The sequence below is a fragment of the Neodiprion pinetum genome, chromosome 5 (assembly GCF_021155775.2).
Source record: "Neodiprion pinetum isolate iyNeoPine1 chromosome 5, iyNeoPine1.2, whole genome shotgun sequence".
NCBI lineage: Eukaryota > Metazoa > Arthropoda > Insecta > Hymenoptera > Diprionidae > Neodiprion > Neodiprion pinetum.
The window spans coordinates 6,069,973-6,097,150 of NC_060236.1; the positions used below are offsets into that span (position 1 = coordinate 6,069,973).

The 27,178-nt window shown below is 39.4% G+C and overlaps 1 protein-coding gene across 2 annotated transcripts in view; it reads left to right on the top strand.

Moving 5' to 3' along the window:
* LOC124219306 (alkaline phosphatase) overlaps positions 1-27,178 on the top strand; it is a 173,009-nt gene that overhangs the window by 59,353 nt on the left and 86,478 nt on the right. Inside the window, exon 3 of one of the 2 annotated variants that reach the window (XM_069136731.1) lies at positions 22,933-23,083. The exons of the other annotated variant lie outside the window; for it this stretch is intronic. The gene's annotated coding sequence lies outside the window, so the exon portion shown is untranslated. The remainder of the gene's footprint in view (positions 1-22,932; positions 23,084-27,178) is intronic. 2 annotated transcript variants of the gene reach the window in all.

The following is a 27,178-nucleotide window of genomic DNA, read 5'->3' on the forward strand; positions in this document are numbered from 1 at the left end:
TGCGACCGCGATAATTCCAGAAGGTTTCTTCGGGTTCTTTGATCCTGAAAATTCGGTGAAAGGAATTGATTATCACAGCTAGAAGTGTGCGAGCTTGCAGCTTCCGGCAACTTCCGTACGAATCCACGGATTATCGAGAATCCTCAATGAAGGATAAAAGTATGATTACACCCTGTTACAGGTGCGGCGGGTGCGCTGAAAGGAGTTTAGCTGCCGCATCGCTCGTTATTGCAAAAGTTCCCGCGGTCTGAGTCTTGTTAAAATTCCGTAAGGGACTCCTGCAGAGGTCCCGAAGGACGCTCGCGTCTTCCCGTACGGTTATATCTGCACCCACGTACTTCTGGACATCGTTTTTCGCGTTTTCACGTCCGGTGTGCACCGGGAGACTAACTTGTAGTCCCGGGACTCTGCTAGCCGATAGATTTCCTGCGGCACGCGGTTTTTCCCACCGGGATGCTTCGAACCGCTTTGCTTTAGTAAATAACGCCCGGTTGCAGCAGATTGAAATTTACAGATACTACACGTGATTCTCGGTTGGTTCTACGGGGGGTTAGAGGTGAAGATCTCGCGTCAACTTTTTAATTAGATAACATAGATAACAGATAACATTTTGCAGTGCAAAATCAATCCCGGGCAGATACGATATTAAATATTAGGTATTCGGTGGTATGAGGCAAAATACCTAAACATATAAAATTCGTTTATCCGTGTGAAAAAAAATTTTTTAAATTGGTTATTTTGCCGACCGTCGCAGTGACCTTCCCCCTTAACATGTAATCACTTGCTTGTGAAAGTATCTCAAGGTTCGTGAATAAAATCGAAGACTTGAAACTTTTTCGAATAATTGTAATATTTTTTTTCTCTTCCAATAGACAATATAACACTGTTATTGTACAACGAATGGTAATAAATTTGGAAAACATTCAATGTTTCTTCGAAAACGTGCGGCATAAAAATTTGAATGAAATGATAGAAGCCGTTTGTTCAATCAGTTTATCTGATCTGTACATTTCTGTTGCGACTATTATTATTTTTATTACTAATTTGTTTAGTAAAGATGTAATTTTCAAATTTATTCTAAAGTTTGACGCAAACGTGATGAAATTGATAAAACATGTAGCAAAATTTCACCGATCATTGCGGTTTCGGACGAAATTCAAATGAAATTTACCGGTAAAGTTTTCGTCCATATACTTGTATCTGAACCAAGGATCAAACGCTTTGTAGCACAATGAATTCTTCCTTTTCTCTCCCCCTCCCAATCGCTCGTATTCCGAAGAAGATGAAGAAAAAGAAAAAAAAACCAAAGTAAAGAAGAAGACTGTTAAAGGTTCGTCCGAAGCAGACCGCGTGTTTTTCATTTTTCTCTCTTGTTACTTATTTCTAATATCAGAGGCAAATAAACGACCCGTTCTCGGCAATATTGAATTTCAGCATGAATCACGGAAGCAACGGGGGGAATAACCTTTACTTTGGAAATTTCCTTACCTGTGAAATGACATTTTGGCCTCTCTTGGAGAAGCTTAAGAGGCGGAGCAGCCAGTGAACGATTACGAACGCTGCTTTCCAAGCTTTAACCACATTTCTCGAACTCTCGTCGCTGGAAACGTTGGATGTTGATTTTAAAAAAAGTATAAGCTGGTAGAGACTCAGGGGGCTGTTTATCCTGACGAAAAGTTGGCAAGCCGCCAGTTGGGTTCCGTAGCTTTTGCTTACGTCAGCTGCAAACTCGGCTACCCTCCAGTGTTGTTTCGTTAACTCTCTCATTTCGCGCACCTTCACCGAACCCTCGACCCGTGCCAGATGCGGAAGATTTCGACCCTTTGAACTCAGGACCCCGACGATGCGGGTCGATCTCATCTCACCTGACTCCTCAGATTTATGAAAGGATCTTCTAGGTACCTGAAGATCGCACAAAGATCTACAAACATCTACGTATACATACATAGTTTGTTTTAATTATTACGCAACGATAATTGTCGAGATTTTCATCGTTGTCACTTAACCGTTCTGCCCAAAAAGCTTATGGGATTTATGAAAAGCACTCTGCTAAATACCTGCCAAGGTAATTCGAGTTACAGTCGCGAGATCTGCGTTGTATTAGATGTAAAGTTATTCTCGGTCAAATCAGCGAGTTTAGACCAGTCAAAATTACCGGTGTTGGAATTTTATTTAAAAATTCCTACTTCGTCTCACATTTTCTCCCTCGCAACGATGTAATGACTTTTACAACGATAGCTAAACGAGTAACATAATGAATTTTGTTCTTGTTTTATTAGACTGGTTTTACAATTTCATTTTGATATTCCTACTCTCACAATCAGTGTTACATTTAACCTCGGTAGTTCTAGTCTTGAAACACCGCGTAGTAAAATACCGTGGGTCCGAGTTAAACGGTGCGTATCGATAAGAGTGGCCGTCTTGGATAAGCATCGGGGTGAGGTTAATTTGAAAGAAAAATCATCTCTCGGATCGACGTCGAGAGGGGATAAGGACATGTTCCGGGAGCGTCGTTTAGCGGGTATTACAAACCTCTTGGGGCGATATTTTGGGAGAAACACGAAGAGGCTGAGAGCGGAGGCGTTCAAGATGGCTGAGAGGGCGTCGCGCCGCCAACTCTAAAGCAAATTGATTTCGTGCCGGCTGTTTCTCTTCTTCGATGGCTTTGAACGCGGCTCTCGAGGCCGCAGGTTCGAGGTCTCCGAAATCTTCCGAGAGGCTAATTTCTTTACCGCAAGGATGGGGCGAGGGTTGCCAATTTAGCCGCCCCCTAGAATCCGAACGTCGGTCGGCCCTCGTTCCCCGATTATAGTCGCACTCGTTTCTCTCCTTTAACTCGAAATTAATTAAACCCTGCCGTATATTGATCGGGCAAGACGGAATAAAATCCCTCGGGTATTTGAAAAAGGGATCCGCCCGATCGTACCAAGGGTGGATCGCCAACGGCGGGCGCCGATTACAATTGACTCGGTGACGCCGGTCCTCGACTGCTTTGGAAAACTCCGAGATACCCTGATTAATATCCATCAATCCTCTCTCCACGATCCAGGAAAACGCCGCGAACTGACCCTGGAACAATGCCCCGTCGTGTCGGGATCTCGACTCATTTTCAGCGCCGGTTATCGCGACTTTTTCTATTTTCAATACTCCGTGTAACTCCCGCCAGCAATTGGCATTTCTAATAACGCGGGTATTACACTTATTATTATTATCATATAATTCTTCTGCTGCAGGAAACGTTCGACTGGTTCTCCACCATGCACAATTTTCATTCAAGCGATATTACATATATGTATGTATATGGGACATTCCGCGTCGAATTAGCAGACCGTGTACTTCACCTCCTTCGATTTTTAACATTTTTTACTATCATGTTCTTACCGACCCAAAATAGTCTCGGGATTTGTTTCGGATTCTGTTCAACGTCTCGTGAAATTCATAAAAAATCGCGGAAAATTTCGAAAACTTCATTTTTTTTTTTTTTTTTTGAACCTGAAAAAATGAACACTGATTCTATGATGTGAAATGTAATTTTTGAGCACCACACGATAATGGGATGTAATTTTTTAGACTCATTGAAATCGAAGAGGATGAAGTATATGGGCTGCTAATTCGACGTGGAATGTCCCATACACACGTATGTGAATACGTAGAGAAATTGTTCATCAAGCTAGTTTTTGTGGTTTGCGAATGAAAACTTTTTTTTTTTTTTATCGATATTGGAGTTGAGGAAAATTGTATAAAGAGCCGCTGCAGCTGGTGAATCGCTTGAATGGCTCGCTTCTTAATCGTCTGCCGGATATGAGGATTTGATATAAAATAGCGTCGTTTTGGAGACAATGCGTTTATGTAACGTGCGCGCAAAAGCTGCGCGTGAAAATTTAATAAATCGGGAAGAATACGCGATAAATAATCGACGCGGGGAGCTCGTATTTCCAGTTCGATTCGCTTCCGTGGCCCATTGTTCAATCTTGGAACAAAAACTGCAGGCTATGATGCATCCGTATTATTGGAAAAAAAGAACGAGGCTCGAATCGCCGGGGCTGACAGCCAGGTTTCGGACGGACGTTCTCATCGCTCAAACCGAAGGCAAAGAGAGAGAGAAAGGTGGAAAAAAGTCGGTTCAACCTTTGGCCAATCTACGGTGAAATCGGGAAATAATGAAACCAAATTCACGAGATCATTTTGCGCGGTTGGTTGGCCGAAAGTCGTACTTTTCGTTTATTTCATTACGATGTGACCGTATTAGTTGAGTATTTATTTAATTAATGTATCTGCGAGCAATAAATATGTCTTAAAAAATACGAAAATCAAAGATACGTGGACTATGAAGGAAAGCTTTAGATGCGAATATGATGAAAATAAAGTGTTTCGGTAAATTTTGTAGAAAATAGTTCTATGATTGGAATTAACCATCCATCGTGGAGTGAAATTTAAAAAAATCTACCTGCAAGCTTTGAACAAATTTGAATAGATTCGAAACGCAGCATCGATATGAAAGCTTTCGTTTAGCTTACAAACGTAACAATTTGGTGTATGCTCAATTATCCGACTGTCTCGCAGTAGAATTATTAATCCGTATCAATTTTCAACCATTCAATCCAACTCTCGAAGCAAAGTATAAATTTTCACACCGTTTAAGTTTGGTAGCTTTTATTATACCTCAACGCAGATCGGCGCCATTTCCGCCCAGACCTCGAAGCAGGCGAATAAGATCGTCGAGGGTGAATCAAAGCTGCCGAAAAATACCGTCGAGACTTTAACGACAATTCCGGTGATCAGGAGAACCGGGTAAATCGATATTTGGCGATAGTAATTCCAGGACGATGTTTGGGAGCCTCGATGAGCGGTCAGAATCGCTTTGGCCTCCGCGATGCTCGTTGCTACGAGCTTTCTGTGCTTCCAACATACCGCCAATATCGTCAGCTGATACGCGAATCTCGTTACGTACTTTACCGCGACTATCGCGTCGCTTTTTAAATCCAGAGTGTCGAGAAGCGTCGCGTACTGAAAAGTTAAATTAAGTATATCGCAATTTAGCACAGATGCTGAAAATGCGTGGCGTAAGAAAGAAATTCAGGAAAAATCGGACACATGTTATTCTATTTGCGAAAAACGATGCAAGCATACACGAGCTTTCGAATTACAATTATATTATACCTCGTTTGAAATGGATCCGCTGCTCGTCACGCAATGGGCGAAAGAAACGGTGACGTGAAGAGTTAAAACAACATTGGTTAGGTAGAAGATAAACGGTAGGAGCTCTCTCTTTGTTAAAACTGAATTGTATACGAGACAACCAAACAGTTTAGACATCAGAGAGACGCTGTTAATCAAAAGTTGGCTCATTCTCAGTGTTATTTCTATCTCTCTTTCTCTCTTTCTCTTGGACCCAGTGTCGCTGCTCGCTGCGGCTGAGCTGCGGTGAAAGGAATATTTATTAACGCGATGTTACATGCGGCTGTGGTATACGTATCGTATAAGGTATAATAATTCCAACTTGCGATTAGGCGTGAGGAACAGCTTGTACGTAAAGGGGGTTGAAACTCTGCCAAACTCACCTATAATTATATATAAATATAAATGCCTTACCGTGCGCCTATATAATATCTATGTGACGACTGCAGCCTTTAATCGCAAGGTTGAATACGAATCGTACATGTCAATAGACATAATTTATCTTTATACACCTTTGTAATGTAAAAATTTATAACCCGTATCGTGCTTTTCGTCTGAAATACTCATCGCGACATGTTTTTCGACCCCCGTTATTCAATGCGTTCTCAATTTCGTCTCGTTTGATATATTAATTCCGCATGAAAGCTTCTTAAGGGGGGGGGGTTAAAATCATATCTATTTATAGTAGTTTTTTATTTTAAAGAAAATGAAAACACATAGACCAATTTGCGATTGAGGGCCTTCTTATTTATAGTTTCAAGAAAATTTTACAAAAATATTTTGGGATTGAAATTCAACAATGTAGCTACGACGACGAATCGATAAACAAGTTTAAAGATTGTGTCCAAATTTCAAGTCGATCGGATAAAAATTTTCCGCGGAATCTGCGCCACCGGTTTTAAAGACGCGGTCGTTTGCTACGTATATGCAACATACTACCATTTTGTTATTAATTTCAATGAAAAAATTCTAAAATGTTCTTCAAACTATGAATAACAAAGTCCTCAAACTCAAATTTCTCCGAGTGTTTTCATTTTCTTACAACGGGAAGAATATTATCGAAGAAATGAAAATGACTAGATAAAAATTGTCGGAGAATCTAAATTCGCGCGATATTTCATTGAAAATTCCTTCCGCAATCTTCTTTAAATTATACGTCACGACGGAATTCAGGTGATACGAATAATGTAGGACACGAAATAATTAACTTTCGCAAATTTTTTGCACAATCCGCAAGAGACTGCAAAAAATGTATCGCATCGCAGCGTTTCTCTCGGAGCGTTTCGTTCGACTCTAATTGTGTTTATTAATTAATGGAAAACTCGACTGGCCTCGCAGAGTGAGAGCTGCCTGTTCAACTCAAGCCTCTGAAATCTCAGAGGATCAAAACCGCAGCGCTGATGGATCTACTTGCTTTGAGCAGAAGCTGCCGGGTTCAGAATTCGCTGCCACGTTTCGGGCCCTGCAGCGGGACGCAATATGGCTCCGAGTACATTATATACACGTACCTGTGTACGTATCTACATATGTATAACTGCAGGAGCCTGGGGTCGAAATTCGTTTCAAGCCCTGCGTGTATATTATTCTTTTTTCGCAAAAATTTCGGACGAGACTACCGCGTAATTAGAAAATGAAAGGGTCGTATATATTTATAAGTGTGCAGGGTGTACGTTTGTTTAAAATATTTTTCAAACCTCATTTTTCTTATTCGGTATATTTTTAAATTCCAGCTTTTTTGCAAAAGCTCGATTACCCCCGTTGCGAAAGAATAACTACCGACTGAAGATTAATCAATTTTTATACTGCTTGGTTCTTTTGTTTTAACTCGTGCTTCGTTCTGACTTCGTAATATCCCGATATAGAAATTTATACTTAAAGGGACAGTGCGAGAACATTTTACTGACGAATATAAAATTTCACAACGAACGATCTTTGCTCTATAAATGTATATCGTATAATTTTTTTTAACATCCTTACGAACGCTGTCAATTTTTTATGACAACGACAGAGGTGTAACAAAAAACTCAATGACAATAATTATTTTCTAGCACAAGAAACAAAAAACTAATACTCGCATGTTTAAACAAAATTTTGACTACATCGACAAACTGTAATAGTTATCGGAATGAAAATCGAGAGAATTATGTATCAGATATAATTTATTGGTGAATTTATTTTCGATATTCAACCGAGTCACGTATATAATTTAAAATTATGTTTGGCATACCGCACTTGCCTGGTATTATTGAACGTATACCCGAGCTTCACGAAGGATGAAATCAAATCGATGATTTATTTTCCATCGCCTTCCAACAGTCCGTAAGAACTTGGAGCTACGAAAGAATTCGTCCCTTAACGTTACGACGGAGTAAAATTTCACTCGCGACTGACGCCAGGCGAAAAGTTAGGCGTTAAGCCTCGAATTGGGAGATCAAATTATTGGCTTTTCCTTTTTTCATCAACAACCGAAGTATCGCTGTCACTTATTCACGTCTTTAGCTGTTACGGCCGGTTCTTACCAGGCCTCAGAATGTCGCGTACAATGGGCGGAAAATTGCTGCGGATGAGTAACAGCTTAATTCGAACTTCCATTGAATATACGTGTGACAGTAGAATTTCGCTTTGACATGAAAATTACCAGAATACCATGGAACGACCGCAAATTCCTGCTCTTGATACGTCATATCTCTTGGAAAGGTTAATTTGATTATAGTTTGATACACCTATTTTTTTACAGTTTCATAATTTGCCTGTGGTTGATTAACTCGGTTGAAACTATGTATAGTAGTTTAAATTCACTGATGATATAAAAAAAATCCGAAGGCATGGTATAATTTAATTCCATTACAATACGGTAGAGCCTCGATTATCCGAACCGTGACTTGACTTATCCGAACGTCCAATTATCCGAACGGCGGTTTAAAAAAAATACATTTTTAATGCGAAATGTACATTGTTGCTCATTGAAAAATGTGAACCAGCGGTTGGTCAATTGACAATATACGACTTTACGAAACTAAACTAACAAAATGATCGCTCGGTCTTTGAAAAAGGTTCGATGTGTGTTTAGATGTTTAATACGGACTGTTCGTCGATTGAAATTTGTGTCGCATACATCGTTATACCTTAAGATAAAAAATTGAAAAAGGCTCGGTCCCTGTTAATTCGTATAATCAAGGTTCTACCGTACGCTACTTTGCAAGAGAGTTGCAGGCAACCGGATGTCGTCCCGCTTTCAACGGACTTCAGACTTTAGCCGCTCGTGTAAACCAGCGATAGCGAACTTCCGGAGATTTATCCATCATCCCATCCTCTTCTTCCTCTCGAGCTTTTTCAGTCCGGTAACCAGGTACGTGTTGCTAGTTACATCAAAGATTCGAGAGGCTGTACCGCGTGCATATAACTCGCCATGTGCAGTGCAGATAGCCGGTCAGAATCTCTTGAAAAGTTTCGTAATAAACTTATCGAAGTTGATTTTTTTTTATTCTCCTTTTTATCTCCCAGGGAAAGGCACGCCCTCTGCAATAGTTGCAAAAATATGGAAAAATATTCCCGGGCGAAGTATTCCCAGCTGCATAACGGGAAACGCGGTGTTGCACAGTCGCACATCGGATGCAACGTTACGCTTCAGCGGGGGATGGAATGGATTATATCCGGCATAATATATATATATATATATGTGTGTATGTGTGTGTATATATATATATATATGTATATTTATACAATATACGTAGAGAGGCGCCTTCCTCTCTTCCTCCATTTCTCACACACTCCCATTTCTCTATGTAATACACAAATGTACGTGCATACACATACATAGGTGTGCAGCATCCGCGGCAACTGCAAGAAGCGAAACTATTTCCAGTCGCCGAGTTGAAATTCCGATGAACCACGCCGATAGAATTTTAGAGTTTGCACTGACTTCGGACGGCTGGTCAGCCTGTCGGGAATCCTCCTGGGGCTCGATGTCGGGATTGCCCGACGTTCGATTTCGATAATTTGAATGTTTACGCCCGAACTTTTCACCCTTCCAACTGTCTGGTCTGTGCAGTCGGTTTTTTACTCTCGTATAGAATCTCGACTCTCGAACAGCGAGGCTTAATATATTCCAGGGATGTTCGGGTGTTCCTTACTAAAAATGATCATGCGTTGAATTTTAAAACGTTACTGAAATTCACGTATGATTTATTTTAACAATTTGATAATATATACTGAAAAATTTCAAAATCACGAATCATCAGGTATATTTGATCAAAAATCATGTAATCAACCATACAGTGAATTATATAAATTTTAATCTAGTATATCTGATGATTCTGGCTTTTGTAATTTGTTGTATTATTTGTTTGTAAATTTTATCGAATTCGCAAGACAAATCGTGTTATAAATTATTATACACGTGTATTTCAGTCGTGACGTTTTATAATTTAACACATGATCATTTTCAGTAGGGTTTCGGTATACCGAAAACCTTTATCGGTCGTTTCTTTGAAATATATTACGGTATGAGCTTTTAATACCGAAACGCCGAAACATCGAAGACGTTAAAATTCTTGATGACAAAATTAATGGAGCTTTATTTACGGGGATCGGTTTGATGAGATATATGTAAAGATATTCGGTTTATCAGTATAGTTTAGACACATATTTTAATACTTCTATGTTCATTGGGTATCGGAATTGAAATTTATTCCCGTTGCCTAGTTTTCGTTTTTGCAGGAACGACACTTTTTACGGAAAAAACATGATATTTTGATTTTTATCGAAACGACGGTATTTCCGTACATCGAGTGTGGAAAATCGGTATTAAATTTTTCGATACCGAAGAGCCCTAAATTTTTCACCCCTCTTTTTATATCGCGTTATCGCATCGCATCACACGTCACTCCAAACCCTAACGAGCTTACGGCTTCGGATTTACTCCCAAATTGCAAAATATTGTCGCCTTTTTTCTCCAATTCAATCATTCCGCGATTCCGCAACTTTTATTATAAAACTGAAACGTGCAGATAATAATCTTCGATAATTTGTAAAACGCGCGCAGCTTTTCCGTAGCGAAGTCGCAAAGCTAGCCGGCTGACAACGAACGGTTTTATCGCCAATAATTCGCGCCTCTTTAATGCTACCGAAAATTACTCTATCCAAGCCAAATGACCGCGCCTTTTATCGACTTTCTCTTCTTCCGTACAATTCGCAAGTCTTAATTGGTTCTCCCTGTTTGCTGATTGTTTTTTTTTTTTTTGTTTTTTTTTTCTCTCATTTTCCCCTACCCCCTACTCTATTTATTTTTAGGGCGAATAAAAGACCGCCGAGCTCTTTCCGTCGGCGTAAAATGTAGAGAAATTAAACGGAGATTCTGGTTTAGTCGCGCGACGCGATAATCCGAAGCCAACAGGTGCTAAGCAGACCGGCTAGTCGGCTGGCATATACCTAGATATTAATTAGAAAAGACGTGTAACTATAACTCGTTCTAATTAGCAGTGCAAAGTTGAAACTTAACTGCTGGGTTAATACGGCTATGTTTCTACGATCTATAATATTATAGGTACCTACGTATATCCTGTAGCAACCCACCCTTCCACCCTTCGGCAAGTTACGATACAAAATTTCGCTCGCTGTAATCCGAGTAGTGCCACATGTGCGCCCGAATTCTGCATCAGGGGTTAGAAATTTATCCATCCTTTTCTTATCCAGCTCTTCGTTTGTCATCAGATATAATTACGCGGTGAAAATATTTTCTCTCTTTCGTTGCACATTGAGCGGTGTGTGAATTTTTCTAAACATCTGCAAGTGCATTGCGAACACAAAGAGTGTGTAATTTTAGACGCGTTTGTTACGTTATAGAAGAGAAAAAAAAAATATATATATATTTATATATATAGAAACGCCGAGGGTTGGAACCCTACAGAAAAATTTAAGTGGTAAAAACTTTGTTGTATCAAGTCGATGACCGTTCGTTTTAAAAGGTAAAATCAAGTTTTTCGTCGCAGGGTTTTCACGATCGTTTTCCGCAATTCATTATACATGCATTTGTTTATACAAACGGTACAAAGGCGAGTGGTTTATAGCAGTGCTCCTCGAATTGCAGGAGCGAGTGTAAGAAAACGATGAAAGAGAAGGATGAGGAAGTAAGAAAAAGAAAAGAAAAATTAAGGGGGAAAGAGGGGAAATTCTTAGGGCGGTACAAGGCGAGTAATTAAAACTTATGATCATACTTTTTACGTTAATTACTGTAATTGCGAAAGTTACGTAATATGTATAATAAATGGAGGCCAAAACGCATCGGCTAGAAAGTAACTGCGTGTGCACATGATAAAATGTATAAAACAATCTCTACTTCAATCGCATATAATACCTACCTACTTTTTGTGGACTTGTAAAAAAATCTCGGAAGCTTACCGGTTGACAAAATAAATGAAACATCGAGTCGGATTGACCTTTCCGTTTTTCACGTACAGAAAAGAAAATTATATAAATACGTGAAAAAAAATATAGAAAAGATGGAAAAAATTAGATCGTCAGTCTGGAGCAACTTGTTTTCACTCATCCTCTCTTTATCTTTTCATTTAGCACCCTTTCTTTCAAATGCAATATATAGAATTTCGGTATTAGACAATTTTTCAATAACCAAATATAACCAGCATATTTACATCGGAAAATTGCCAAGGCTCTTTAAATTCCGATCGACATCATTTTTGATTAGTTTCATTCGCCGACGAAATGTAAGCATCGAAATTCATTCATGGCATATATATTTTGTCACGGACTAGTTTTGAAACTAGAAGGTTGAATCGCACCCTTGGCAACTGAGAAAAGTGGCTAAAGTTTGAATTTTGTTTTTTTTTTTTTTTCTTTCTCTAGATTTTAAATATTACGTTTTTTCCCCATCATTCCAAATTTTGACATGTACATACTATAAAAAAAAAGCGCAACAGAACGAAAGAGATCGTGCTAATATGTCGAAAAATTACCAAATAAACATGTCAGCGAAGTATCTGATAATTTCTGTGAATCTGTTCGAATCGAGTATATCTTCTATTAAATTTGAAAACTTCCCCTGCGTGATGAAAAAAAAATGGAGTTTGACCCGACGAAGAAGGGTTGAATTAAATTTTTGGCTTTTGTGTACCATCGAGAATTTGGTTTTCGGACGTAAAGAGAAAAATGTTGTAAGCACACAATTTCGCCCCGCGTTGTGTGTAAACTTTGTTTAGAATCGGTCTGTCCTGCAGGCCTGCCATTGGCGTATAAAATATTCCCACGGGGGGATACAGAGGTAGTATCTAATCGGGGTAGAGAATTCCTGGCACGTTCACGTGAAGGGAAGAGCTTTGTGGTAAACTGTGCGGAAATCCACATTCAATAACATCCCTTCCTCCACTTTTCCCCTACCTTTCCCATTTACCTTCCCTTTTTCTCCCACCTTTCCACTTGCCCCAAATCCTTGCGACACGTATCAAGAAGGTGAGGCTCTGCCACCCTCTCTCACGGCTTTCGGTCATAAATTAACCTTTTGATGGGATTTAGGACAAAAATAGTGAGGAAAGACAACGCGATAAGAGTGCTGCTCAGCTTACTCTCTCAAAATTGTTGGAAAGATTTGTTGTTTATTCAAAGTAGTTTGATTTCTTTACTTCAAGTTTCGTCACCATAAAATTCGGAATTTTGCAGTGTGGGAAGTTTTCAAATTCAGAATTTCAACTCCGCTCCAATTAGGTAGCTATTTTACTCTCTAAGCTTGGTTCAACTTTCAACCTTTTAATTTAACGCTTCGCAATTTGATTCACCGACAAAAATGAACCTTGTATTTTGTTTAAAAGATTCGATGGTGTGATTTTTTTTCGCTCGCCCGGAAATTTCATTTTGCTTGACATTGGCACTCTTGTCATGCGGCCATTCACGTCGACTTTCGTTATAATCTTATCGTCGACTAATTTTGTCCTGCCGATCACTGGCGAAAATTTGTCGTAATTCAACATTGTTGCCATACGTACTTCGTTGCGAGCAGAATTTTCATTTCCATTATACGTGCAGAAAACTTGACACCTGAAATTACGAGAAGTCTGAAAAATGCTCTTTATCGTATCAAACTTTTTTACTCGCACGTTTCTCAGCGCCATACAACTTGTCACAGAAATAATAAATTGACTCAGATGCAATTTCTTCGCCGATAAAAATCTGTCCGTGTCAATGTTGAGCGAATCGAAAACTTGGTCGGGGATTCGTTGACGCGAATATTGTTTTCAAGGATGGTTAAACCGACGATTAACACCGACTAATGAAACGTTAGTCAACGGCTGTCAAACGGCTATGAGGGTGGATTATTCGGCGCAACGTAGCGGGTTGAAATTTCGTTTTCCCGTTAAATATATATAACCGTACCGCTGCGCTGCGTTACGCAGCGACATGAAAAGTGAATGTAGGGGTAAATTTTAATGCGTTTAAATGTGAAACACTTTTTCCGAAACGGAGATAACGGAGGATAAAGAGAGTGAAAGCGAAGGGAAGCGCGAAGGGCGAACTTCCGGCCTGGTGGAAGCATGACAAAAATTATCATGCTAATGCGAGAGGATTAATTAACCCCTTCACCTGACAAATCTGACCTCGACGAAATTCACCCTGGAAGCGTAATCTATATGGGTTATAATGCAATATTATACACCGTGCTATACCTACCTGTATAATTCAGGCTCGCGGACAGCTCAATTAATCCGAACGAACTAACGTTTTTCCCCGGTCTGATTCATTACGCTTATCACGATTATTATTACTTCCATTTTCCTTGGCCCGCTCGTTTGACCGTTGAGACCGGTCCCTCCTTTTCTTTACCCTCCTTCTAAACAAAGGAACACTTCTGCAAATAAATGTCTCTTCCAGACGACGGGCTTACGTAAGTTCTCAGACCACTTGGCGAGAGTCTGCTTCCATTATTTCTCGCAGGGTGATATTTTCAGATTCTTTCTTGAAAACTGAGTCATGTGACCTCTGCAGCAGCGGTTGATTATCTCTAGAATTTCTAGCTCAGGATCAATCTCACCGATGTTATTTCTTATCGGAAACAAAAGAAAGAAAACCGTATGAATAATGGACGGTATACGTCGAAGCAAAAAAAAAAAAAATCATTTACCTTTTTCCATGGTTAGTTTTCGCTCATAAATTACACTCGGTATGAAAAATTCTTTCATTTTGCAAAATTAGTGAAGATATTATCTCATTTCCGAGCTCTCGTGGTTATTGCATCAGTAAAAAGCTCACTCTGGCCATATTACATTTTCCATGTATCAGTGTTTGCTTCCATTTCGGTAAATTCACTAGCATATGGGGAATTCCATGCGAATCCGACCAACATCTGACCCTCACCATTACTGATTGCGTTGAAAAAAAAAATTCTGCAATTATTCCCATTCTGAAACAGTACCCTGAATTTTTTCAAATTTTTTATTCAACTACTCAATTATTTACAAATATCTAGGGTGATATTGAAAAGGAACTTTATAAAATTCTCAAAACTCTCTCAGCAACTGTATTTTCTATTCCAAACATTTCAAGACCGTGCTCATGACTGGCCAAATTTTTTCCATTTTTTTTTCAGGATTTTCAATTTTTTGCTCGATTAAAACATTGTTTAAACCGTCTCAGAATTCTTCAAAAATTATCAAAACTTCTATTTTTCACTCAGAATATTTCTAGACCTGTTCCATTACGGAGATCGGGATATTCCAAATTGAACGTTTTTCTTTTATCAACTTCATAATGAAACCAGTCTAGAAATGTTCTCAGTGAAGAATAGAAGTTTTGACAATTTTTAAGAAATTTTCAGACAATTTCCAGACACAAAGCTTTGATTGACAAAAAAACAAAAATTAAGTGCTGAAATAGTAAAAAAACTCTTTTTTTATTAAAAAAAAATTGGTAGGCGTAGAAAAGACAACAAGGTATTTAAGAATCTTGAAACAGATACTTTTCAACATTACTCTCAATATTTGTAAATAATTAACCACTTGAATAAAAAATTCTGAAACAACTCAGGGTACTGTTTCAGAGATGTGAGAATCGCCGAAAATTTTTTGAACAAAATCGAAAATTACGACGGCCAGACGTCGGTTGGTTCGGCATGGAATTCCCCATACATGTGTTATAGCTGCAGCTCGACGCACGCGGCTAGTCTCTCTAATTCCCCGAAGTTACCGGGCTTCCGGAGTTCCTTCGTTGGGATTATAATGACGTCACTGGATACTCCGAGAGAGTTGGCGAAACGAGGAAGAGTCGCGTATCAGCGAACAACTGCACAACACGCCGAAATTTAGCTTGCGGGAGGTAAACTTTGCCGAATAATCGCTCCGCGTTGCCTTAATTTACCAGCGGCGAGGGTTTTGGGCTCTTTTTGTTTTTTTTTTTTTTATTTTTTGTGTTTTTTTTTTGTTTTTTTCTTTACCTACGGCTGCATTCAGCCGCGAAATGCAACGCGGAATGAGAACCGGTCGGAAAGATGAGATACAGCGGAGCTGCCGAACGCCGGATGCTGTAATTACGTGTAGGACGTTTCACCAAAAGCTCCAGACCGACGACGCGACGCGACGCGACGCCGGGCGTCCCGATGCCACTCGCTTACTTACACCTTGCTTCATTCGGTCGAATCCCCGGCCAACTCGACCGTCTCAGATACTTTTTACGTTTGAGCTACTCGAAACGGTCCGGATTAACTTTGACTAATAGGAAATAACGAACGCGATTTGCGTCGTTGTGTAATCCTGTCTTTGCTTTTTGCATTAAGAAGTTTTTCTACTTTAGGTGACGAAATTTCTTTCCTCGCGTAGCGAATGACCATGAATTCATTATTGTTCTAGGAAAAGTTATTGAGACAGTTCGCAATTATGACTTATGAATTTCGTACTGATTTTTCATAAGTTATAACAATATTGACAAATTTATAGAAATCTCAAACATTCAGAATTGATTCGATATTTATTCGATACAGAATTAGTATCAAGTACTCTAATGTCTAGATTTACGAAGAAATTTTCAACGCGAAATTCTTATGTAATCAACGATTTTTACATCATACTTAAAAGGGAAGAAAAAAATCAAGCTTCCTGTTTTCAATATCAATGAAAATACATATTCATCGTAAAAACTAGAAAAAAAAAAGTTCCTACCCAATCACAAAAATCTGTGTAATTCTATCCATAAACTTGAATGAAATGGCAAGTCTTGTGCTATCGAGACGTTCCGTTTATATCGTAGTTTGGAAAAAATTTTGCCAACTTGAAAGATAGTAATCGTTTAATATTCTTCTATCTGCGTGTGCGTGTGTGAATAAGAAAGATAGTAAAAAATCAGAGAAAAGAAATCCTCAAGGTACTCTTTCCGTGAATTTGCCTTCCTTCGAAGAAATTAAGTATCTCAGCACTCATCCTTTCTTCTTCTTATTCTTCTTCTTCTTCTTCTTCGACGAAACTTTTCTTTCCGGATGTATAACATCTACCGCCATTCTCCTCCTTTTATCCACGAAACAGCTCGCGTTAAACGACTTTTGAAGTTTCTCGCTCGCTTAATCTGTCAGCCATACGCTGTCAACTTTCGACTCATTAGAGACCTTGATGATATTCAACGTCGTTTCTGGCCGGCTTATAAAGGCCTGAAAACTCCTCGAGTCCCTTCCTTCCCGCCTTTCTTGACTCGTCGATTCGTCAGATCATCGTTGCGGAAATTTCTTTCGGATATTCTGGGACTTCCGCGTCGGTATCTCGCAAACATTTTCCATTTTCCATTACGTCGCGATTCGTTCTCAAAATTCGGTGTACGTGTAGGTAGGTATGACAGGATGGTTCTACAAATCGAGAAAATGAAATACAGCCGAAGTTCTGCGCGCTCCTCAAATCGCAATTTTAATTCAACGTTTCATATATTTAAGATAGGATTTTTGACGTTTTGTGTCTGACTTTTTACTCTCAAGATCGCTAAAATTTTCGCATTTCAAATTAACGTTAAATGGAAAAATTTGGTTGCTTTGGGATGAAACTTAAAAAACAACATTTCCCTTTCACTTATTTCGAGATACTTAATGACCGTATCCATGACCAGTCTGACGTATAGAATATATAAGATTATGGAGATGAGTTTTACATCCGATTCTCCTCAGCAGCCTGCAAAGAATATTCGCCCTTCCTCTTTCTCTGTCTCTGTCTCTGTTTTTCTTTTTCCCTCGGTGTCTGCGACACGTTCACTTACCCGTGCGTGCAGCTTATCTTTTCCATGCAATTTGCGACTCCCTAATTTGCATCCCTACCGCCCCCGGAATCGAGTCACTGTTGCCCGAGGACTACGGTGAATCTTAATCCTCTATCTCAGCTTTTATACGCGAGCTTTTCGTAATCGCTTATACTTATGACGAACTACACGAGACGTTACATCTCTGTCTGAAAATTCACACTTATGCCGGTCTTAGAGTTTTATCGCCGTGAATGTTGACGAAATTTTTACGCCAGGAGAGACGAGCGGAGCAATAAACCGATAGTTTCTAACCTTAAGCTTTTGTATTTGAGCTTTCCGTGAATATGAACAAGTGTTCGCAGTGTTAGAATACCGATGAATGAATGTTACTTTGTTGTGATTTGGAGAATTTTTTAAATACACAGACACGGCGTGAAGATTGTGTTGACTCGGTTGGAGAAAATTATGAACTCGTCAAGAAATGATCAATTTCATTGCAGAAAAAATATTCAATCGGGTGAGGTTGAGAAGAAAGAAAAAGATACTTTGGTTGGGTTTTTTTTTTTGTTTCACAAAAATCAATTCTTCGCAACGCTGATTGCTCGAAGTAAAAAATTTTTATTTGATTCAGAAATCTGTGTGTGTGGATTTCATCACGAATTTTTCATACTTCTTTTTGAAAATTAGCTTACATTTTTCAGGAGGTTTCTAAGGTAAGAGCCGAAGGAATATCGGAAATATAAAAACGAAGTCATTTTCGAATCGTCGATATATTCTTCTAATTGGAAGTTTCGATGCAGTGGATTTTTAACAAATTGAAATTTTATTGCCGGGAACGTTTTTATTTATTTTTCTAAAACGAAAGGTCGAATGAAAAATCTGTTTCACATGAACCTAGAGTATATATTACCTAACGATTACAAAAAGTCTGGGTTTTTGTATTCACTTTTGCCAATCGTTTTCTGTACAGCTCCACTTTAACCGACGACGTGACGTACGGGACTTAATTTTTAAGATAATAGCATTTTTCTGCTTTTTTGTTTCAAAGCGGAAATTTTCAGCCGTCGAATGCATTTTAGTTTCATTCTATTCCGTCGATTAGTCTAGCCACAATAAAGCAATGAAATGATAATTTTCTACTGCTCTTACCTCAGAAACCTCCTTGAAAAAAAAAAAAAATTAAGTACGATAAAACAAGCCCTACAATAAAACCGTTGGTTAGAAACGGGGTATAAAATTGAATGTTATTACGGGTAATAACAGGCCTGTATAATTTCAGGCTTATTCGAGTTTTCGTCAGTTCTGAAGGCCGCAAGAAACTTTCGCCCCGGATCCGAGTGAAAAAATATTCATCAGGCCAGCTGCCGCTGCCACGGCACGTTAACGTTTCCTGGCTAATTCTTATTTTTGCAACGATCCAATTTATGCAACAGACAGCGCGAAACGCGCCGACCAAGAAATGGGGATAACGTGTTTCTCTCTTTCCGGGTTCGGGTCATCGCGCCCAAAGAGAGTGTCTTCTATCGCCACGAATATTTCGCTACGTTGTAGAATGACGGAGCGAAACGCACCGAAAGAGTCGATTTGAATGGGAATAATAACAAGTTTCCGAGAGCGAATCCGCCTCTATACATATATTTTCCCCTTCAACCACCCCTCGCTCCGTATCCAACGAATTTACATTTTTTTTTTCCTTCCCTCTTATCATACACTCTCGAGGCTTTTATCGCATCGCATGAATCTCCGCTGACTGCGGACGAAAATCTGTTCGCGTCGGCCAATCAGCGAGATGAAAATAGGAGAAAAACATTTTTTGGCCGACGCAAATCAGGCTTGACTTGGATTTTAAAATAAGCGGCTTTAGGCTGACCGCGAGCCAGCCTTCGAACTTCCCGTTTTCACACTGCAGATTTCAAGTTCACAGGAAATAAATATTAATATCGAATTCGAATTTCGAACTACAAATTCAGACTCGAATGCTATATTACAGGAATATATTACGATTTTTTTTTTCTTTCTTTTTATCCATCGTTACAAATTTTGGAAGTCCGACCTTGGATTCGTTACTAATTTCTACCAAAACCCGAATGTTTTTAGATTTTTTCTCACTACATTGGACTTGCCATTTTGAATTTCGCAAATCTGAATTCAGATCCGTGATCAGCGAGTCGAGAAATTTCCGAGTACCGATATTCGTAAAAATCTGAATGTTTTTATTTTCTTTTAGCATGATGAATACGACAAATATAAATTTTGCAAATATTTCCTCTGAAAACAGAGAAACGGGAAGTTGAAAATTTAATTATAAATTGGTCGTTCCTCGTGGCGCATTTTAAGGTTTCATTTAACCCTTACACTGTACATCGAGGTCAAAATGACTCCATAGTATGTTCCCCGTAAATCGCAATTGAAAAACATTCAAAACAGTCCAATTTGATCGAAGATGAATAATGAAAGACCGTTAAAATCTTTAATTCATTCTCTTCTTCCAAAAATCCAACTTCACTCACTAAAATAAATACCTTTTTTCATCGCACAGGATCTCTGGATATTGTTTTTTCTAAGATATCTGTGTCTTGAGAATTACTCAGTCGACTTTGAGTTCAAAATGTTGAAAATTCATTGAATCATGATTTTTCGAGTAAAATGATCCATTTTCCGGTATTTCGTTGTTTTATGAATTTTTTTTTTTTTTTTTGCATACTCAAAATTTCATTTTGCTCCAGATAACCAATTTGCTTCGAAATTTCCTAGCTAAAGACATATTCCGCATTTTTTTCAAGTTATTCGAATCGATATCTCCGTTTCTGCGCAATGATTTTCGACGTTGGGTCTCCAGTGACCCCGATGTGACACGTTTGTGTTATACACAGGAGGCATGGCATATCCAAAAGGTTTTCAGTGATTCCTTTTACGACGAAAGCGTTCCAAATCACCTTACAATTCACACGATGACGAAAACCATTTTACATGGCATAAAACTAATACTCGAACAATCGTCACTCGGCTCGATTGTATCCCGCGGGATTCCGCCGGGTCAGGGAGAGCGGTCCGAGGGACAATGGAACCGACTCGAATTCCCTCGTTAGTCCTGATTATCGAGCCAGCTCGATGTACATACGACACCTGTTTCCGACTTGCGGATGCAACGTCACGCGCTGACATCTGCAGCAGTTCCAACGCCGGATGTACCGAGCTGAATGATCTATCGCGAATAACGCGTCTCAAGCCCTGCAGAATTCATCCGTTTGCCGTCGCATTTTCGTATCAGGTATGCGGAGAAATTTTACGCTTCACGGTCCGCGGCCTCTTCAAATCCGAAGGAAAGCTGCGTCTATGCTGATAAAGCTGATGAAAGTGTACCGATTAATCTTGAGAGAATATTGAGAGTTTCGAATGACTCTGCGGAATGGTGTACAAGTAATCGAAGAGTGTAATCGGTATCGTATTTTATGTATTACGGAAGTTAAACCGTTTGCCGAAATTCAAATGACAAATTTTAGATTTTGCGGGTGTTTTTGGACGCGGTTGAAGCTCCGGATTTGAAAACTTCCGAGAGCGCCCAAATTCTGAATTTTTTGCTGGAGAAACTTGGAGGAAAGAAATCAAACTTTGACGAAATATCGAATTTTCGTATTGATCGAAAACCGATGCTCAAAGTTCCGAAAGGGCAAAGTTCGGATGGTAAAAAATGTCGGAAGGGCGTGACTCCGATAATTGAAAGTTCCGAAAATGCGAGAATGAGAAAATTTAAAAATCCAACACATCGAACTTCCGAATGATCGAAGATTTTCAGTTATGTGAATTTCTGGTTTGGTGAAATTTCGCCACTTTGATCTTTCGTTGTTTCGGATGTTCCATATTTTTACGTTCGGAATTTTGGTCATTCTGATTTTCGTTTTTTGTTTTTTTTTTTGGTTTTTTACACCCACTCGTTGGGTAAACTAAGCAGTACAAGCATATTTTATATTTAACTTAACTTTATATTTCGAAACTTTGCTCTATTCTAACTTGAATTTTCGAAACCTTGAACCGTTTTTCGACCATTCGGGACTTTGTTGTTTCATCAGAGTTTGATTTCTTCACTTCAAGTTCCAACTTCAACCCCACTTCGGTGTTTCGGAGGAAATGGTTCCTCGGGCTATCGAAAATACCCGCGACTTGCGGTATTTCGATTGAAAACATGAAGCGGAATTTTACAGATCGGCGGAGACAAGGTTCGGTGTAGAATCACCGAAGATGAACCAACGCGATGCTTCGAGGCAAAGGCGCTTCGTATCACCATAGCTGTGACAGTTGCACACATTCGTGTACGATTCGGGATACGATGCATGCATTTCAGAGGCGAAGTGCTGATGGATCAAAAGGGTTGTCAATTCCTTCGAGAACACAGCGAACGTTGAACGACAACTGTGAAAATATTTCATCCGTCCGCAAACGAATTTCCCCAAAAGATTAGGGAAAAAAAGTCTTTTATTTTTGCGGAACTTGCGCGTGGCGTTTTTGTAAGTCCTGCAGGAAGCAGCGATGCCCTTTCAAAGAATCGACCTTCGGTTTCTTCGGAATTCCTGACAGAGCGAAAGAGAGAAGGAGATAGACATATACGGATAAATAGACAAGAGAGAAGGGTTAGCAAAAGATTCACGACTCACGAGACCCGATATGTTATTCGATACGCAAAATTTCCTACCACGCCACGTATAAAGTAGGTACATATAACCCCATGCACTCTCAGAGCGACCGGAAGAGGCTATTTTTCGTGCCGCTATCTGAACGCGGCCTTTTTATATATACGGGGCATTCCACTCCAAACCGACCCTACGTCTGACCCTTACTATCGGCAATTTTGATTTTTTTTTATATTTTTACGCATGGTTTAGAGTGTACAAAAAATCATCTTTCACCGAGTTTAACATTTTTGGGCCACGGGTTTGACTTTTACTCCTCACAACACGCGCTAGAACCCGATTATCGAACGAATAACCCCGATCGATTGGATTCAAATTTTCCTTACGAATTCTTTGTTCATTCCTGTACTCCACAATGTACTTAAAAATAAAACAAATCACCGACAGTGAGGGTCAGACGTCGGTTTTGGACGGAATGCCTCATATGTACAACGAAGAAAAATTTCTCCAAATGACGAAAGTGATCGATTGTCCACTTTCTCTTGGCGACCAAGCGATCTAATTTATCCTCGGTCCTCGTCCATCATACTTTGCCCCTCCTCATATAAAACTACCGCGCAAGGCCAAGTCGCAGGTCTATCGGTCAAAAAACGTTGTATTATATATATTCCATAGAGAAAAATGCACCCGCTTCTCCTCCCGAGTTTCGTACAATTGCCGATACGGTAAATTTTTACCAAAAATCGTTGTCGTGTAAAATTGTTAATTTTTGTTTTAGGTACCGTTTATCTCCGCTCGACTGTTAAAATTTTTATAAACTTGAACCCACGCTTCCGTCCGGCTGCGCCACGCGGTTGGAATTTCCGTCGTATTTATTCATTTCGTTAATTTATTTGTTCAATCTTTATTTCAGGCTTTTAATACCTCGCTCTCATTACCGAAGCCGTTCTATCCGGGGTCGACCGAGGCCGCTTCGCTGATCCTCGTCTTCGTCCTCGTCCTCGTCCCCTTCGCCTACAACGAGCCATAAATATGAAAGATGAGCGCAATAAAGAAGCAAAAATGTGAGTGTCTTATACGAGTGCATTCCGAGGGTGAACGAAACTCTCAGCTGTCTCGTTACTCGGTCTTACCTCCGCACTATATACGAGTACCTTTATTCCTTATTTCTTTCTTCGCATCTCTTCGCAACATCGCTTCCTGCTTCTCTGCATTTTCTTCCCTTTTCTTTTCTCTACTTCACTCTTATCTTCTTTTCCTTTTTTTTTTTGTTTTCGCTTTCCGCGCCCATTCGACTCGATTTTTTTCGCCGTCCGTTCCTCCTCCTCCTCCCTACGTCGGAGCGAAAGATTTATGCTCAACGAGGGTTTCGTACACGTGTCACTCAAGCCCCCTCGCATTACGAATTTTCGATGGCTTATTGTCCGAGTCTTATTCTTCAGACCCACTTTGCCGCAATGATTACTCTCCGTTCTTCGCTTGCTTCTCTTATTTTCGAGGCTGGTTACCTTCCTTGTATTCGAAAACTCGTCGCGGAAACAAACTTTACAAATCTCGAGTATCGCCGAGCGAGCCGTAATTTATTCTCCTCGAATTTATTCTTCTTTCCATACATCTGTAACTACAGCGATCCGCGGAAGCTTTTGTGTTTTCGATTAATCACACCGGTTAAATGAAATTTTGAGTCTGGGTTCTAGATGTCAAGTTTTATTTTTTTTCTACGTAACTAATAAATCAAAAAATACTTTTATTAGATAAAGTTTGTTTCTGTAGAAACCAGAACGATGTTTCAGATTTTAAGAAAAATTACCTATTTTCTGAAACATTTGTTCTCAATAACAATTAAACGTACTTCAGTTTTGCATTTCAATCATTTTTATTCAAAAATAATAATTAATAATAAACTACAAAAGTAAAAGAATTGATAAAATAAAGTTTAAAAATGAACATTTTTCATACTTCTTCTATCTTCGTACGGACTTTTTCTTATCAAAGCCCAAAAAACCCCAAACGTGATCTCCCATCAGGCTCTCATTATACTGCCCCTGATAGCGTTAATAACGATAAAGTCCATCGCATCTTGGTGAAAACGGTTTTCTTTTTTTTTCCGAATATGCACCCATATTTAACTTATTTATCTACGTGAAAAAGACAAAAACAAACTTTACAAGTATTGAACGAAGGTTTCAGTTATTAATCGATGTGCGGATCGAAATTTATTTATTTCAGTTGAAAGTCAAAAAAGAAAAATTATTTTTTCTTTTCGAACCGTCTTATTAAAGCCTCGTCGAGAGCTGCGGATGGGGGAGGAGAAAAAATGAGGGATAGTAATTACAACCTAGACATTGAACGATCGCAGAAGCTACTCGTACAAGAAAGTTGTAAGCCCGACTTGTTAATGGCGTTAAAATATTGAAGCAGGAAATGGTAAATGCATGTTTTATGAGTACCGCAGCTGCACGCGTGCCTTGCCGTGAACGAGGCATAAACGCACGTGAGAAACGTTCGGAAAAGCTCGCGGCCGACTATTTCCAGTCTAATTCTAGATGCGCTATATATACGCGGATAAATATGACTGGCCGCATATCAGTCGCTTATGAATATTTCATATCCGAAAGCATTAAGCTAAAAATCCCGGCGTCAAAGGACAGGAAACACACGGCTCTGATTGCGGGTCGAGTCGCGGCGACGCGACTTTCGAAGCGGGCGGGTGAAAGAAAACGAAACGAAAACAGAATGAAAACGGGAAAAAAATAGACGCGTGCTGATAATTGCAGGGAATTCGCAACTATTTAAAGTATAAAAATATCTATTATACACCGTGCCACTTGGGGATAGGCCCTCTTCGTCTGCTTTTACAAAGCTCTCGGGTCAAGTGTTGCACCTGATGAGGGAGGAAATCAAACAACTCGAGTCTCTGCAACTACCCGAACTCGTTCACGAACCCGAAGAGTCGAATGCGAAGCGAATTTACAGACTGCGGAAAAAATCAGAGCTAAATATACCAGCCTAGTGTATAATATAAACTGGTTGGACCAAATTGAAAGTCTTTCATTTTTGTCTGCGAGATGACGGAAATATGGAAATTTTTTTTTTTTCCTTCTTGCAGAAATAACGAAGCTTCGTCGTATAGAAATAGGAGAGAAAATGAATGTTTGTTTTTTTAGATGCAACAAAAAAAAGTGGGCGGAACAAACACTTCATCCTATTTAATTACAGTGTTCGGGATATTCAATCATTTTTGTTTTACGTTCAGGGCTTGTCCTTCTTTGCCGTCGCCGATTCAAAATACCTAGTTATGAAAATCCGATATGCGGTGGTAAAATAAATGTGAAAAATATGCAACAATTTCCATGTAAACTGCGCCTTTTGGTCATCCGACGTATCCGCTATATTTCCCGTTAATTTTTCAACCTTAAAAATTCCTTTTCCACGTTCTCTTTTCAATTTAACGTGGGATCGAGAAAATGCCGTACAGATGTAACCCTTTTTCGAGGTAGGATTGAATCGTTGAACGAGCTGGGTTTCTGCACTGAAATGAATCGAATTAACCGTGGCGAGGCACTTCGCGCCGGTACCTGCATAATACATTTCCCAGTTATAACCGATGTTCCTATATAGCGGGGATAATTTAATGGCGGTTTTTAAAACTCGATCGCGGGATCGAATCTTGAATTCGGTTTGCGAAATATAAGCGGCGTGCTTCGAACAGGGTCGCGAACCAATTAGTCGGATTTCATTACAGGATCAACGAAGCGGTTGAATCGTAATTTTTTCCCTCACGTGAAATCAATTCGCATGTTATATGTCTAAACGCGTGCTTGTGTCCCATTTTTATTAACCTCTCATAATTTTACTTCAATCGACGTACATATTCGCCAGTGGGAAAAATCGGGCTAAAGAAAAAATCGCGGTACGTGTAGAGGTAATTATATAAACGAGCGTTACGTAATCTGGGTTTCACGTTTTAAAAATTTTACCGATCAGCTGAGTGGTAACAGGAATTCGCAACGAAAAGTGAATTGAAACAAGGAAGAGTAGGAGAAAAAAATATCGGAGGGAGGTAAAAGTCACCCGCTCGATTATTCAAATTTCAATACATAAATCGCGATTTTTGCCCGTTATTTTCGTTGCGAGGTTTTTCATTTCCTCTCTCCCTCTCTCTCTCTCTCTCTCTTGTTTCCTTCTCACAATCTCTCAGCCAAATCCGATAATCTCGCAAGTACGATTCTCCGAGTGAGATACATTATTCAGGTTCGATGCCACCCGCAACCTTGTTTCACCGATCGAACAGTAGAGAAAAGAAATAGATAAAATAAAAGAAAAAAAAAAAAGAAATACAGTGATAATTTCGAATAACACACAGTAGTTGAAATGATTTATTTCAATTCCATGCATTTTATAAGCTGCTTCCGGACAATGCACGCATTTTAACGGATTATGGAAGCACACTGAATGAAGCACCAGCAGCAGCAGCAGCACCATTAATTCGCGGTAAAATTTGAAACAAGTTAAAACCCCTGGGATTTTTGCTACCCTTTATTTGTTGAAATAAAAAATAATGATCGGTTCGATAATTACACGCCGTTTTCAAAGTAATGATAAAATGATTTCGGTTGTATACACGGAGAGAAAAATCTGAGAAAAATTACCCTGCTGTTACTATAATCGTGATGTAAAAGACACCTAATGCGGTTTTTACCGTGCTGCATCAGAAAAATGCGTCGTCACATATTAAATTTTGTGCTGCCGAAATACATAGTTTCCAAGCAAGGTAGTAATTTTTTTCATAAAAACCCATAATTTTTGTAACATGCGTCAATAAAAACTGCATCAGGTGTCTTTTACATCACGATTATAGTAACAGCAGGGTAATTTTTCTCATATTTATCTCTCCGTGTAGAAACCGATTTCCCCTCACGCGTTTCCCGCGCGTAAAGTAAAATATTCTACCGACAATAATTTCTCCTTCCTTTTCCACGATTTTCTCCGACTCTTCGAGCGACTCGATGTATCGAGGATAAGAGAAAGGCGAACGACAAACCCAAAGTCACGCGGCTTTTGTACCTGCGGCGGATGAAGATCCTAAGAAAGAAAAGAGATTCGGAAAAGTGGGCGGAAAATAGGCCAGTCTGGTTCCGGCGATAAGAACTGAGTGT